The 16,530-nt window shown below is 42.6% G+C and overlaps 2 protein-coding genes across 2 annotated transcripts in view; both read right to left on the reverse strand.

Annotated features, from left to right (window-relative positions):
• The window catches only part of robo1 (roundabout, axon guidance receptor, homolog 1 (Drosophila)), a 123,640-nt gene that overhangs the window by 89,552 nt on the left and 17,558 nt on the right, over positions 1–16,530 (reverse strand). The window lies entirely within an intron of this gene.
• LOC139200340 (diablo IAP-binding mitochondrial protein-like) overlaps positions 1–16,530 on the reverse strand; it is a 379,202-nt gene that overhangs the window by 47,426 nt on the left and 315,246 nt on the right. The gene's annotated exons all lie outside the window — the stretch shown is intronic.

Here is a 16,530-nt window from a genome sequence, read left to right on the forward strand (position 1 = left end):
ATTAGCAGGCACGGCAATCTACGGCAACAAATATCACTAAACACAGAAAAATGGTTTATTTGGAGCTGAACTTAATTAATGCAATTTATCTTGCTCCCGAGAGAGCTAAGTAAAATACAGATAATATATACAAAGAAGAACGGAGAGGAAACACAGATTTTAATTAGAGATGTTTTAACCAACAACTCCAGCGCCTCCGCTGATGTCCTCCTGGCGCCACTTAAATACCCCTCTGCATTAATCAGGCAGCTCACTGTAGGGTAGATTATGCACAGACGACGTCAGTAACTCTCCACAGATTCTAAAACATGGCACCAAATCTCTACTTTTTCTTCACAGAACTTCAGCTCCAATAACAGTACTTCTTACTTTCTCCTTATTATAGTGAAGAAATTCTAGCATACATAGCAGGCAGGCCAAGCCAATACAAAATAAAGACGAACAAAGTGCGTTGTGATATTTTATTTATACGTAGTTGCAAGTGGTGCACAGAAATTTTCAAAGGCGGGGAGATAATGAGGCCAGATGATCTCTGCACAACTCTTAGATTCATCCTTACTTAAAAAGTGTTGTCAAATCGACTGTCTAAGCAAAGTAAACAACATCTTCAAAATGCGTTTAAGCCCATGCACAGATATACAGCATAGTATGTATGTATGAACTTTATATGATAACTGGAAAAAAATAAAATAAATAAAAACTGAAAAAAGTTTGATAACCTAATTAAATTCAGATAAATACAATAGTAGAAGGCCAACTGTGATGCCTAAGGGGGGCACTATACTCCAATTACAGACTTGTTTTTTTTAGGTCAAATCTCAGTAGTATGGCGAGGATTTAACTAATATTCAATTACACAGTGGCTTAGTTCTAATATAAGCCAGCAGATTTAGCTGTCAGTCAGAGTTTGACAGCATGCAGCACGTAAAACTAGAATAAATGGACACAGTGTTGTGGCCATGACAGATGTGTTTAACCTACAAAAGTCCTGCATCCTGCTTGCACTTCCTCGTACACAAGCATGGTGTCAACATTGTTTACAAGAGGTCTTTTTCACAGGCCTAAAAGTGTCTGTTTTCTGGGCAGTCTCAAAAGTGAGCATCATATTGCACTGTGATTTCTTCAATGCTGCTATTCTTCAGTGCTTAATTCGAAACGGTATACTGCCAGAAGTACAAAACATTGTGAGACTGAGAAATGGGGAAATGCAGCATGCACAGCCCCCCACACAGTAAAGAGGTGTATTGAGGTAGACAGCTCATACCACCCCCCTCTCATACACTATTAGTCCTGGCTGTGTGTTGCACATTCCAGCCCCCCTGAGTGTGTCAGGGAAGTGGGGCCCCTCCACTGTGGATCCATCTATAGAGTGCTAATCCACCGCTGGGCCATGCAAAACAGGGGACGACCAAACATAAATAAATACGAATGAGTTGAATCTGTCTACTTTTCCCATTTCAATCAAGTGCTGGGATGGAAACCAGACGGCACAGTCACATTCAGGGGTCAGTCCAAGCTCAATTAGAAAGCCCCTCACTGAAAACAGCGAGTGATTATTTTTAAGCCCTTAAAGTGTCTCTCCCTGCTGGCTGCGAAGTGGGGAAGTGGGGCTCAGGAAGATAAAAAAAAAGTGCCTTTGCCCCCAAACCCGCCTTTCTCCTCACACCGGCTGTCAAAATGTATAAAGTTTATAAAGTGAGACAGACAGGATTAAAGGTGCAAGGGGGAAGGTCACAGAGAAGGGAAGGGGAGATTGAGGACCCCCAACCCTTTCACTGACAGATACCAGTTGCCAGCAAGCACCAAGCTGGGGCTGATAACTAAGACCTGTCTGCTGTGGAAAGAAATACTGAGAACTGCACGACCAGTAATGTAAGAAAACTACAACCTGCTCTATTTATTCTCATCACTTGTTTAGCTCTCGGTTGTGTGCCATTGTGCACAGTATAATGACAGGAACCACACTGAGGGGGAAAAACAAGGGAGAGAGTGGAATACATGGTGGTGTTAGTGGCTTATATACCCCGGGAGCATTATCATGTAAATGGTAGTTACTGTAAAGTAAAAACCCTGCTTTTAAAAATGATAGCAGCTGGGCCTCAGAGAGGGGGGATGGATCCTGAACATAAGTGCTCTTCAGGGACACTATCCCTGCTTTTTGTCTACTACATCAAAGAGATGCAGTTGAAGAGCTTCCATTTCCACTGCTGAACACTATGTACTTTGTCTATGAAACTTCCATATCACTTTCTGCCAGACATTATTCATGTGCTAGTATGACAGGTGCACTGGTTTATGAAAATGAGTGATACCGTACCAGGCAATGTCATGTTTCCTATTATTTCTAATCGCTGAGTACTTCTCGGCATGCATTCGCTTCCATAAATAACTAAAGAGTCTTGTAAAACAGTGCTCTATTTGCGAACTGGAGATCACTGAGTATTTCATTAAAACACTGCTTGATACCACAGTTCATTTGATTGCCTTGATGACATCCAGCCAGTTTTATGCTCTACAGCTGTGCCGTATTAATGCGTTACCTTTCTACTCTTCACTCATCACCCAAAGTGTAATTCCAGCCTTAGCAATATGCATAGCACAGCAAAATTTCATTATCTGAATGCCAGTCCCTGTAATTTAAGCAAATATGGTGAGGACACTTCTTTGGATTGGGAACAAAGGAATAATGTTTGTAATAGAAGGACAGCTTGGGTCAGTCGTTGTAGTGCAGCAATGCAGCATGCATGGTGGATGCAATGCAGTGCATACGAGCCATTTTTTAGTTCTGGACCAAAGGGCCATACTATGACACTGTCCACTGTCCATGTCACCTCTCTATTGGTCTAAGCCAGATACATTTAACTCCGTCAGCCAATTACAGGCCAGTGCTGTCAGCGGGAAAGAGTGATGCTAAAGCTCCCTGATGAATACAGGCATGTTGAGGATATAAATCGGTTTCATCTGGTGTCTGTCCATACATCCAAAGTGCACATACGAGTATGCACACTTCCACACTTCCACGTCCACACACACACATATCCCTGCTGAAAGATTTCCCCTTGGGTCTCATCCGTCTCACTTTGTTCCACAAACTCACTTGTGATCATTTGCAGAAAAAAACCTTAGTGAGCATCTGTTTAACTTAGTTCTACAGGAGTCCTTTCAAACAGTCTTTTAACTTCACATCAAAGCTGATCGAAGTATAGTCCCTCCAGTACTTAGCAACTATGAGCACTGGCTACAGATCAAGTGGAAATATGGGACTAAGAGGAACAATGATTACTGCATGGAAAAAACTGACAATAAGGCAATGTACTGTGCACCTTGTAACAGGGTTCCCACCATGGCTTGGCTGTAATATTCCATGAATTTTCATAACGAGGATGAAGAATTTCTTTGACCTATAAACTGTATTCTATCCTGTTTTGTTGTGGTTATAGCTCAGAAAAACAAGGATAAACAGTCTCATTCTGCAACATTCGAGCTGACTGAGAAAAAATCTGCTGCAAACTACAAGTTCATTTTGAAAAAGTTAGAAAAGCAATTCAATTATTATTGCAGATTTGAAAAATGGCTTGATAATCCTTGACTTGTCCAGGAAATTTATCAAATCCCTGGACATTCCATGCCTCCTTAAAGATATTCCCAAAGCCCCATGACGAATGGGAAACCTGTTAAGATAAAATATTTTCCAATTATGTCACTGAATTCCTCACAAAACCCAGATAGTCAAGGTAATACAGGTGTGTATTTAATGTCTGGCCTTCCAGTTCCATCCAGCAAACCTTTTGTCTACAAGCTGGATAGATGCTCATTCTCCATCTGTGGTTGAGAGGATTAGCGGACGGGCTGAGGGAGAGTCTTATCTCACCTTGCAGAGATAAATCAGACAGGGATATGGCGTTGCTCACACACTGCTCTGGAGAGCAGCAGAGAGGAAGAGGCAGAGGCATTTGAACAGAAAAGCCACACACAGCCTCCTCGCCAGACTGTTTGTTTAAAACCTGCTTTAACGGTTTATGCTCTGCTCTGCCTACCCTCAGGAATGAGTGGCCAATGGCCATGGGCTCCAGGGTTGTTTGGAATGGGCAAAATGGTCACCTTGATCTCTTCTCCTGTGACAGTTTCCAGACAACATGAGACAAAAAAGCTGTCTGCCGAGAACTTGGCCTAGTTTTCCTCTACCTCTGACCAGCCTCTCTGATTTTTCATCTCTCTTGGGAACATCCTAACACCCTCTCATGTATGCTTTTTTGTGGCGTAAGTACAATCCGAGTTAGAAAACAACAATTTGGCCTGTGAACCTTCACACATTTAAAGAAGAAAATACTGAATTTGCATGCTCCCCAAGGTGACAGTCATTTGTGACAGGCACCCTGAATTTCTAGAAAACTGTGACACTGCCATCTGACTCATGTCCATATTGTGACATGCATACTTTTGTAATACTTGTGCACCAAGACATTTCTGTATCACAAAAAAGGGAATGTGGACATTTCCCTTGGGTCCGACAGCACATGCCAAAGTGAATGTTAAAGTACTCCTTACAGCTTTATGGTCAAGATGAATAACAGTTGATGTTCAAAATGAATATATTTATAGTTATATGAGGACAGCTATAATAACCTCTGTGTGTCTGGAGGACAAAGCTGCCTTTCTGTGGCTTTGCCTAAGGGGAAAGAGTTGGAATCTTGTGTGGGATGAAAGGAAACCGTAGTTTCTGATACAATTCAAGTTTAAAAGCACTGCAACAGAAATTCTTTTTGTGGCAAAGTTAATCCAAAAAGAGTCCAAGTAGTGTGTGAGCTAGCCATTGCTAAGGCTTTGTCACAATCATTGCTGCTATTTAATGCTACTACTGAAAATGTGCCTCGGCCCCGGCCAGTAGCGCTGTGGATAATTGCGCATGCCATCGGCCTGGGGAACCCGGGTTCGACTCCCTCCCAGTCCCGGCTACCAAAAATGGGCGAGGGTTGCGTCAGGAAGGGCATCCGGTGTAAAAAACCAACGCCAAAATCTACAAGCGGATCATCCGCTGTGGCGACCCCGGAAGGGAGCAGCCAGAAAAAGGACAACAACAACTGAAAATATGCCTCGAGTACAAGAGGAGACACTAAGTGGTGAATCTCAGTGCTTACTGTTAAAAATGACAAGTGTAACTGTTATTTTACTACAACAACATTCTCCATTAAGAGGCGGGTGTGTGTTTGTGTGTGTGAACAAAGCCAATCAATTAGAAATAATAGATCTCTCGAATTGTCTCACCAATAGTTAATCACAAAGATTCAGTCTGTCTAAGTGATTGCTTGATGAGATGCACATTTCAGAGAATAAGCTAACAGGAATCTGATAGAGTCAATGTGCATAAATGATGAAATATGTGTGCCCAGTGGGCTGAAGGTAAGTGTAATTATGATCTTGAAGGGATATTCAATGTCATTATGGGACTACTTTAACAGCTGATTACATCAAGAATACACTCCCATCACAGTAATTCATATGTAGTGGAGGCTATAGCTTATAATCAAGACAGGTGGGGAATAATATATTTATAGAAAGGTGGAGAGTGGATACAGATGGTGCTGGTGAAAAGAGTTCTTTCATCTTAATTAATTCATTTTTGCATATGAAAAAGTTCCCCGCCACAAAGAGGGCATCCTAGTCAAGGTGACCTCTGGGGCTTGAAACATCAATGGATCAGGTGCAGGCCAACTGTTCCATTGAAGGTGGGAAGCTGAAAGAAATCATAGCAACTTCAAAGAAACCACTGGCAAAACACAGAGAAAAAAGAGAGCACTTATAACAGTTGACATCAATCAATAACGGTCTAAAAAATGGATTCCCATTCTGTTGACCAAAAGCAGTGCTAGAGGGGAATCTTTATTCTGAGCCTCCACCAGAGCGTGATGGCCATGAAGAGTTTAAGAGCATGAATTATATTTAAGGGCAACTTGCATTGTGAACAAACTCTCCAGCATCGGGGATGAAAGCCAGCTGTCAGGCCACAGTGGCAACTGAGTGCTTCACCGCTGAGGACAGTGTCTGTTTGCCAACAGCAAATAACCGCCTCTGGCCCATTTAGTACCATCTCCTTTTCTTTTCTGCAAACAAAAGCAGTCTGCCACTGAGATGACATGAGCTCTTCTCAGTGGCAACCACTACACCACCCGATCAAACACAGAGCTGTATGTGGAACGAGACCAAAGCCAACACAGAAAAGAACTATGAACTAACCAAAGTACATGAACACTACATACTGCCAGGCCAACACAGAGGAATTTTAAGTCCCTTCTGTTTTGGCTCATTTGTTATCCTGGCATCTGCTTTGCATGGAAAAGTGTTCATTGGTCATGAAATCAAGTTTATGAGAAAAGCAAACTTAGCACAAATGAATACCTGGAACTGTTTAGACTGGACTAGGAAATATACAGAAACGTACAGTTCACTCAGTTTTAAAGCGGTACAATACTCACTACGATATACAACACCTAAATATTAGTATTTAGCAATACAACAAGGGGCAGTAAAAAGGCAGGGAGATAGGTAACTGGTGGCATAAAAATAATGAACAGGCCACTCCTTACGTATGAACTTGGTCAGAACAGGAATCAACCTGCTAGGCTTTCACACATTATTGCTAAACACTGAGATCACAATACTGAGATAGAAAACTTTTCTGGTGGAACAGGCTGGTATAAATGCCGCAGGGCTACCAGTGAGTAGAAAAAAGGACAGGGAAACTATAAAAAAAAAAAAAAAAGCCTAGGTATGAGAGTTGAGACTGACTTTAGGGAGATATCTCAACTGGCAAGTGCTCAAACAACCACCAAATGCAGGCACATGTAGCTATAAACACAGGCACTCACAAACAAATGTCACACAAACACGCATATCACACTCTCAGGGACACGCACACATACATTCTATGGCAGCATGCTTATAGCAAGAGAGTTGCCAGCTGTCGGAGATCTTTGAGAGAACAGAACACCACCTGTCCCCTTATCTTCCCCTCACGAGCCAAGAGAGACTCTCCGTCCAACTGGAGCCACCTCCATCTACTCTCTCATCCCATGCTTAATGGCAGCTTGTCCGCTATTTTCTCTTCGACAATTTATCCCTGTCTTTGTTGTTCCTTCCCATCTCTCCTTCTGTGCGTTTGATCTCAAAGCACAAGATTCTGTGCAATTATTTTAAATCACATCAAGGCTTTTCGGATGAGAGAGTAATCTAAACGTTGTACCTGAAGTCCTGGTGGTGATGAGACCTGATGAGGTTTAGATTTGGGTTAAGGAGGACAGTTTTGCCAGATGTTGCTCCTGTTATTGTCAGATAGGAATTTGGTCATCAGGTCAGTGACAGCGTGTGTGTGTGTAACGGGGTGCAAGGTCAACATTTCTCTGTCTCTGTGTTTACACTGTCTTACTCCTTCACCTCTCCCCTTTCTGTGCCATTGTTTTGCTTTTGGTTAGCTGAGCGTTTGGGTGCAGACAGATTGACAGAAGCCAGGCTGAAGCATGGGCAAACTCCAACCACAGCTAAACCCGGTTTTGCTGCTCTTTGTGTAAACACAAGCCGATGTGATACCCTCACAGAACTTTGAGAGTAAGCATTGCAGGCAGTAGATTTTGGTCTGAATGATAGCAGAATCAGTACTGGCTGACGACTCCCGGGTTGAAACAGACGTACTCAGCTCTGCTACAGTCCATAGTCTGATGTAGAGCACAACGCTAATGGCAGCTTTGCTTGAGGTTGTTAAAATAGGGGGGCATTCTCTCAATCTGTGCTGGCAGCTAGAGGGCCTCCAGTCAAATAAAAGCAGCATGTGCAGTTTCCAGGTAACCAGCCGAAGTGAGAATATGTATTTGATGGCAGTGCTAATGGGCCGGAGTTCCTCTGAGTAACACACACATACACACACTCATACTGTATACTAATGTACACACCGAACAGGAGCACTCTAGCCTGGGAAAGACCAGTGGAATAAATGAGTGATGGTCCAACCAGCTGTGGGAGTTATGGTCTGAATCACGGAGGCCCGGCTGATGTTTTTCAGAAAACCTGAGCAGTGCTTTAGCAGATGGAGGTCACCACTGGGTAGCATAGCTAAAATTAACTCAACAGCTTAGCATGAATTAAGCTGGGCCCCTGGGCAGGGAGCCTGCATCCCACAGGATTGAGGCGGGTGCCCGGCAGGGAGTACCGAACCAGCAGGGACCTGACCACAGCTGAGGAAAGGTTTCACAAAATCAGCAGGGTCCCCTCTGTCTTAGAGCAGTCAGGCCAACTCCTCTGAGGTTGAAAGTGAATTTACATGGCAGTGGTGAACCTTGGGTAATGTGATTAAATCTTGGCAACACATTGCGCGATGATTAACTTATTCTCTACCCTCTCTGTGCCCTTCCATGCTGCTTCTTGCATCTCTGTCAGGCAATCAATAAGCTATTATAGCTCCAAACAGTGGGGCAAATTAACTTACGGCTACACCTGCAGAGTCTGCACTCTGCACTAATCCTATTGGCAGGGAAAAACGAGACTGGACGAAAAGGCCAGGTCCCGAGATCATCTGCTACCACACAATGATTATAGCCATGATGCTTACAGAGAAAGCAAAACAGGCTCTGAGGTGCAAACATGGCACTTGTGGTTATGCTGTCGAGCTGTAGGGGGGTTGTACAGTTCCCCCTTACACTGTGCTAGAGGTACAAGAAAGGGATACTGGTTAAATATGTGTTGAAAACTCTCATAGGTGAGTGTCAAATCCTAAGCTATTTTTAGGGAAGTGAAGAACTCTGGGAAAGGGACTACCTATATCCCGCCGGGTCACTGAAGGGCTTTCTATCCCATCCATCAGATGGGAGCCAATCGGCTAAATGGACTGAGGCACCACTGACAGATTAGAATCTGATACTAGTGCAAGAGAGAGAGAGAGGGGTCTGGAAGGGAGAATAGAAATGTCACCCCCAAGCCTAACAGCAGCACTATGGTCATACAATACCGGGCCTCACTGAGTCAGATGTCAGCTATTTCAAACTTACCCACAGCAACCGACTACTGTTTGAATTTTGAATGGATCCTCTCTACCTCTCTCCTTTTACACATGACGTCCCCCTGTCTGTCTTTTATCCTACTCTTTGCAGTATATGGTTACACGGAGATCCTTTTGTGTCCTTGCCACACCCTGTTTAGAAAGGTCGCGCAGGCACAAAGAAGAGGTGAGAGTGTATCTGTTCTATTCACTGCTCTGTCAAGCTGCCCCTCTACTTATGGTCCTAATTAGACTATTGTATATGTTTACATACACTCCGATGAGGATGGTTATGCTCACCACACATGTAGTTAAGCCTGAGGTGCATAAACATACAGATGAACATGCAGATGTTTAAACAACCCAAGCAGCATCTTTCAATTATGAGCTGCACACTTTCAATTGTGTTCACTGTTAGTTTGTTGCTTTTACTGTTCATTCATTTTTTTAATGTCCTTTGTCATTAGTGCATCATTACCGTGGTAATGTAGTCAATCCCTTCATTTGTAACATGAGACCTACTATGCTGAATATCTGGGGTTTAGAAATGAACTGCTAGCATTACAGAAAGGTCAGGATAACAGAGTGCTCTCATAAGAACAACACTGATAATGAGCCACAACTCTCACTCACACGGTCCTATTTTAGGACACACTCTTATATCCATGCCATGACAAGGAGAAACTAATTTTCTCCCAATTGTTGCTTTAATCATTAGATTAGCTACCACAGCAACCAAGGACAATTAGATGACAATTGAATGCCATCATGTATCCCGTTTGCATTTGTCATTGACTGATGGTAGGGCTGCGACTATCCATAGTCAGCACCAAGTAGACTGCGTTTCATTTGTAGTCAGATAGCACAAGGCAGATCGTTATCAGTGATTGGGTCTACTGCTTAGCTTACCAGCTCTTCCTGCCTGTCTTGCCTCCTCAAGGCTCAGCAACATGCTACAACTCTGATAAAATTTTAGATGCCCCCCCTCCCTTTCCCATCCCTTCTCCTTTCCAATGGTCTGGGGAAACAAACCCTGTCTCTGTTGCCTCAATCTTTTTTCTCTCAATCAATTCACAGGAGACAGAGTGATGGAAAGCAACACAGTGGGGAAAAGAAGTAGAGACAAAAGGAAAAGAGTAAATGTCATGTTGGAAAGGGAAGATATATCAGTTCAAATCTGATATTGCACAAGTGTGGCACAGACACCGTTTCCTGTATTATCACTCCATTGAACCTGAACAGATGCAATAATGCCACAGTTCATCGTCACTTGAACACCCAAAACTTAGTATCTGATTGTTATTGTGCTGACATGCAGATATACTGGTGTCTACTATGCTTAAAAAGGTACCACGACTTTCATAACTTGTTTCATTTTGTAAAAGCAACTGAAACTTATCAGTATTTTGGAGCAAGCTTGTCAAGTATCTGCCTGAAATTTGACTGGTCTTGTTTTGTACATTTGCTAATGAAGAGTTCAAAGCAATATATCTGGACTCTAAGACTTATAGGATATCTTAAAAACTATCAATAGATGACGAATCGGTAGCCTGTCTCCTGGGAGCATAGAGTGAGCACAAGGGAAAAAACAGGCCATCACAAGGTCTGCACAGGTTCACTTTAACTGGACTGAGTATGCCCCTTGAGCACATTTTTCTAACTTTGCCAAAATGTTGGCTGAAAATCCCTCAAGTTCCAGTCTCCAAACCCCTTAATCCTCCCTAACTCCATCGTCTCGGATCGAGGAGCATGATAGAAGGTTTCAAGTGAGGGCTTAACCCAGGTTTAATAACCAGAGCATGTCCACAGAGCAGAACACCTCGTCATATGACCAGACACCAGAATGCAAGCACATACACATGCGCAAACCTCATAGACACGTAGACACACATGCACACAGCCTCTCTGGCCACAAGAGAGGCTCAGACCAAGAGGAGATTACACCTCACAACAAGAGTAATACCCAGGTCTCCGCAGAAGAAGAGGAGATTAGAGTCAGCAGCATACATTCATCTGGTTCTCACAAGCACCGACATACACTTTACCACCGAGAGCATTTATCATATGTGGAGCAGAGCCAAAGACACACTTCAAACAAATATGGAGACACGATGATAATAGATGCACATAAAAACATATGCTTACTGCATGCACACTGCGACATGAACACTCACAAACAACTTAGATAGTTTTTAAGAGGAGAGGAAGTGAGGGTACTCTGCTATCAGTGGTCCTCCTGAGTGGTAGTACAGGACCACTGGACTCAAGTGCTCACATACTGTATCTTATCTGCTCTAGACTAGCACTTCATAATGTTAATATCATACTTCACTATCCTCGGACCCTGCACCCATTCTACCCATGGTCTTGTTCTGTGTTGTAGCCAGAGGCAAGGATTACATAGAGATGAATAAGCAATCACTGTGGCAACCAGATAAAAAAAAAACTAAAAAAAAAAACTCTGACGCACAAGATTTTAGGGAGATGTCCAGAAACCCAGACAGAAAGCTGTGCAGTAGCAATACTTTTTCAAAGATATCCCAAGGTATCTGGACAATGTCATCTTGGGCAAATAGATGGACTGCAAAAACCTCTACAGAAACAGAGAAAAATGCTTAAAGTGGACTCCATACGTCAGTATTCCCTTCCTTGTTAACAAAGACAACCCATTTTCATACATGAATGCACACTGAGAGGAGATCTTGAAAGGCAAAAGCAAAGAAAATGTCAGTGTGAAGAAGCTGTGTTTAGCACATCTAATTCATTCCATTCTCTATCTTTATAGAGATAAATATCAAACATGGAAATATCTATCACACTAAAGAGACACAAAAGAGAGTGATACCCTCCGAAGAAGTATTTTATGTTGCCATTAAAAAGTACCTCAGTCACCAAGGTTCTATATTTTTTGTTTAATGGTGCAGTTTCTTCCTAAACTCCACCAGTGGCAATCTGATAATGCAGATTTTTTGCTCTATTCATTTGGATTTTCCTGGTTGCAAAATCTCAAAATGTTTCCACCTTTGTCTTCATTCTTTTTCAGTACAAATAAAGGAGACAGAAGGAAGGATGACGCAGGTTCTGGCGTACTTTAGTAAGCCATGTTTCCCCTGTCTTCCTTGGCCCACTAAGCTGTCAGTGACGGCTGGAGCATGGAGTGATTGATGGGACTTTGGGCAGGCTCCTTTATCCATGTCTGTACACCTGCCCCTTTAGCTCATGTACAGACTCCTTCATACAACACTCTGCTAGACATTGTTCACTAGACCAGTGGAGACACACTGACAGATTGATGGAATCAAACACATACACATACACACACTCACATGTTCCCAAAACACAGGAAGTCTTGCCTCATCCAATCTTGTTCTATCGAAGGCTTCATTCTTGTATAAACCAATCCATTCATACTACTTTCTCTCACTCTGCAGGATACGAGTTCTGAAAAACTGCCCTTCCTCCTTTCTCTGGCTCTTTTCTGCTGCTACAACGCTCTCTTTCCCGGGGTGATTTTCAGCGCTTGGCTTTGCATCTAGGCAGTAGTGTAGGCTATGTGTGGGCGAGGGTCTGTCTGTGTGTTTGTGAAAACCATGCTCTAAAAATCCCCAAATCAGTGTGACATTTGACACATTTTCACATGACTGAAAGAGACATGAGCATCTTCTTTCTGCTCACTCCAGGCTGCTGTCATTGCACTGAGTGACAACTGCATTTTGGGTCAATTATGTCAGCCAATACCTGCCAGGATGTATCTCAGGCATATTTAGTCAACATGGTCAAAGTCTGAAGGTACGTATCCAGGCTACTAATGACCGCTGCATGCCATCAGAGGCACCACACATTTTTGTAATGCCGGCCTTGTTGTGTGTCACAGAAACTGTCTACTCAAAATGGCATTTAGGTATCGACCAAGTATAGCAAATAGATGCTGCAGATTTAATTACATGGATTGCATTGATTTATGCGAACACCCCGAAGTACTAAATATGCTAGGTTCAGACCACACACAACATGCATGATAAATATCACTCTCTGCATACTGTTTATTGATTAATAGAAGGCTAATTGAAATGCATGTGTGGAATGTATCTTCCCTGCAGAGGTTTCATAAAGTCTGAGCTGACAGCTATGTGCTGGGGGAGTTTGGGGGGAGGTTGTATTTAGACATTAGCCAGTTGTTTCCCATGTACAGTAATTTAAAGATGGACAGTTTTAAGGCCAATAGCATGCATGCAAAACTTTGTATGCTACTATGAAACAGACAGTTTTCTTAGCAGTTCAGCTTTGAAAACAGCCACACACACCACTGGACTGTGAGATTATGGAAGGGGTCTGCATTCCAACATAAAACAGATTGGAGTGGAGGCCAAGGAGAGTCTGTGGTGTGGAGCCCACGCCTCAGCTGCATGTTGACTCATGAAGCAGACCCTGGCTGTGCCGTTTGCACCAATTTGCTCTGAACCTCCCTGAGACAAATAACTGCCACAGAGCTGTAACACTCTCTGCCTCCAGTCCCCTGGCAGCTTGCCAGCGCACTCACTGCTGCTTCTGCTGGAGTTAGCTTTTCTGATTTTTTTTCTCCTTCTGCTCTTGCTCTCTAATTCTGTGCAGTTTCTTTTTCTCTACCTCATTCACCTCTTTTTTCTCTGCACCTCATAGACTGTTTCTAAACTTGGAACTCCTTAATATTTGCCAAACAGAAAAAGGAAGTTAAAAGGAGCCTACATGAAAAATAACAGAAACAGAGGGATATCTGTAAGCAAGTGAATGTAACTCAAAAACAAAAGGCTGCAGCATTGTATTGCTGCTCTTGAAGTTAATAGAGGGCAAACATAATGACATATAAATAATTACTGTGCCACCAGGTAGTGAAAGATGCAGTTTCAGTCACAGGGCTTGTTCCATTTCAGTAGAGATGATATGATAATACGGAGACAAAAGGAGAGATGGACGAAGGCAGGAATGAGAGAAATGCGAAGTTGAGTAAACTCAGATGTTATGTGTAAAGAGGAGGGGCTGTGGTGAAGGGGACAACATGAAGATCCCAAATCTTTGAGAACCAACAGATGTATTACAGGGAACTTCCTGCAAGAGAGACAGGCGAGTCCTCAGATCAGGAGGTGGTCGTGCTGCCTTTAGACTGGCGCATGCCAGCCAACTGTTCTCCGCTCTGCAGATGACCCTTAAGCATGGCCTCAAATCTGTCGCGATGAACCCTGCCTTCTTCAACACATTCGAAGTCCCGACCTTCCCCCACTAATCAGAGAGTCAGCGAAGCCAGCTGGCTGCATGTGGTGACAGGGTTTCACAGAAGCATCAAGATCAATGCGAGCCTGAGATAAACTTGGCTGAATAGAGTTATATTTAATGGACCAAATTCAAGTAAACATCCCTTTGCTTCTGTTGTTAGTGGCTGGAAGACGTAAACCCTGCCTCTGGAGAGAGGAGTCTGTGTGTGGATCTAAGGCCTAAAGCCAACCCTGTGCGGTCAGCATTGTGCAGTCAGCCAGACCGCTAGACAGCAGGCCCTGAGGTTATCGCCTGCTCAAGTGGAGCAGTGTGCTGTCCATTACCTCACTTTACTATCTCTGCATCCAGGAAAAGGGAAACAAGCTATTCATAGAGCCTCTTAGGACCTCATGTAGAGCGCCGGGTAAAGGAAATTACTGTGACAATACTTTGAGTATACAGTATACTGCACACATATTATATTGCCTGTGTCTGTCAATAATTGCTAAATAAAAGTGAGAACATTTTCTATTACTTTAAAATTGTGTTTGTTCAGTGTTTTTAGCGAAGACATAAATGGAATCTGAAGATGCATAGGGTATGGAAACATCATTACAATATGTGAAAATGTTTTCAGTAACAATGTAGGACAAATTGCAATGTGGCCCTACTTGTAGTTCTTTATCAGTTGGCAGTTTTTGAGCATAAAGGAAGTTCATTATTTGATGTTGACAGCTCTAATACAAAGAAAACAATAACATTATAGGAAAAGAATCCTATCATAAGCTAGTTTGAATACACAAAGCAAACAGGATTCATGGTAAATGCATTAGCCCCAGCTTTGGGTTAAGAGGCTGAGATAGAGAGATTGTGAGCTGTACTGTACATGTGGTTAATGTTAAACCAAACAAACTGGGTTAGCTCTCCTAGCCTGACAAAACAGGACTTGTTGAAACTTGGATTATGTTAACAATCGTTGTTGAGTAAGGGAAACTGTAAAAGCCAGGCTCTTAGAATAACATCTCCAAAAAGTTGTGTTTTTAGCTTTTAAAGTGAAAACGTTCAGGGGGGAGAGCCAGGCAAAGTAAACACAATTAAAGCCACGACTTCCTTCTTTGGAGTTTCATTGGAAATTAAATGCCTGGTTGTTCCCTCAACTTACACAGAGACTGAATAAAACACCCCATCTACAGTCTTCAACTCATAACAATTTAGGTATGGCAAGCGTCTTTAATGACAATGTTCTAAAACGTTCTTATATGCCCTCATGAGTCAGATTTATGGCTTGTAGTTTCTTCACTCCGGAGTTTAAATGAAACCTTGTGAAGAAATTTCGGTGCGTCTGTGCCTTTTCTTTTTCTACTTTTTTCTTCGGCAGAGTTCCATCCCGGTTGCTCCGACAACATAATTATATGTAGTTAAGCATGAACTGCAGAGAGGGGAGTGAGAGACACCAACTAAGCGAGAAGGAGAGAGAGGGCTGGAGCACAGTGGCTTGTCATTATGGGTCTGTTTGAACCTTATACAGAATAAGCAGCCCAAACTTGAGACTGAGCCAATGGTACTCTCTACTCTGGGCCTTGTGAGTCCCGCCAAATGTCTTGTTTTTCTACTTGAAAAACTCACCACTGAAATAAACACTATATATAATCTACTACTAGATTACAATATTTTTAGCATTCTGACCTGTAGAAACTTGTAATATGTGCCAAACAACTGAGTTCTCTTGTACTTTTCTTATATCTATATTTCTTAGAATTATTTTGTCTCTAAAGCAGTTTGGTTAACTATATTTAAATTGTGCAGAATTGTAATTTTTATGCTGACAAGCTTAGCTGGCATTACATATTACACCTTCCTGATCATCTAAACGAAAGTTGCGCTTTAAAGAAACGGCTGACATTTAAGAAGAAAAATATCTGAAACAGCGTTAAGTGCAGAGCATTCACATCTGTATACTCCAGAGATAACTAACAAACACCACTAATGCAGCTTAAATCCTAAACTACATGGCAAACAGCCCTACTCTATCTGCACTCAAAATGCCAAGAGCCCATGCCCAGCCCTGCAACCCCCACAGTCCATACTCAATCACAAATGTACACATTCACACACACACACTTCTTTCTTTCCTCATCTTGATTAGATTACAGTGAGCGGGTTGGTGACAGCCTTTGGGCATGCTAGAAGAGCGGTTGATATCTGAGCTCTCCTCCTCAGCCTTCACTCTCAGCCAGTCAAGGGAGCAAAGAGATAATATATCTGAAGAGCTGACC

Source organism: Pempheris klunzingeri, chromosome 4 (genome assembly GCF_042242105.1).
Source record: "Pempheris klunzingeri isolate RE-2024b chromosome 4, fPemKlu1.hap1, whole genome shotgun sequence".
Taxonomy (NCBI): domain Eukaryota; kingdom Metazoa; phylum Chordata; class Actinopteri; order Acropomatiformes; family Pempheridae; genus Pempheris; species Pempheris klunzingeri.